This window comes from Arachis duranensis, chromosome 3 (assembly GCF_000817695.3).
Source record: "Arachis duranensis cultivar V14167 chromosome 3, aradu.V14167.gnm2.J7QH, whole genome shotgun sequence".
Classification (NCBI taxonomy): Eukaryota; Viridiplantae; Streptophyta; class Magnoliopsida; order Fabales; family Fabaceae; genus Arachis; species Arachis duranensis.
In genome coordinates this window covers 102,602,085-102,602,394 of record NC_029774.3, presented here as the reverse complement: position 1 = coordinate 102,602,394, position 310 = coordinate 102,602,085, and the positions used below count along the sequence as shown (strand labels likewise).

Below are 310 nucleotides of genomic sequence, written 5' to 3'. Positions count from 1 at the left end.
CTTAACTAAATTCTTGTAGATCTGTGCTACTGTTAAGACTAATGGAGTTGATCCTGAGGTCTACAAGCTTATGCTTTTCCCTTTTGCTGTAAGAGACAAAGCTTGAATATGGTTGGACTCTCAACCTAAAGATAGCCTGAACTCTTGGGATAAGCTGGTCACGGCTTTCTTAGCCAAGTTCTTTCCTCCTCAAAAGCTGAGCAAGCTTAGAGTGGATGTTCAAACCTTCAGGCAGAAAGAAGGTGAATCCTTCTATGAAGCTTGGGAGAGATACAAGCAACTGACCAAAAAGTATCCTTCTGACATGCTT

General features: G+C 41.6%; 1 non-coding gene across 1 annotated transcript; it reads right to left on the bottom strand.

Annotated features, from left to right (window-relative positions):
- Nucleotides 1–202: 202 nt before the first annotated feature.
- On the bottom strand, nucleotides 203–310 carry LOC127745848 (small nucleolar RNA R71). The gene has a single exon (XR_008007472.1). It is a non-coding gene; the product is annotated as a small nucleolar RNA R71 (small nucleolar RNA).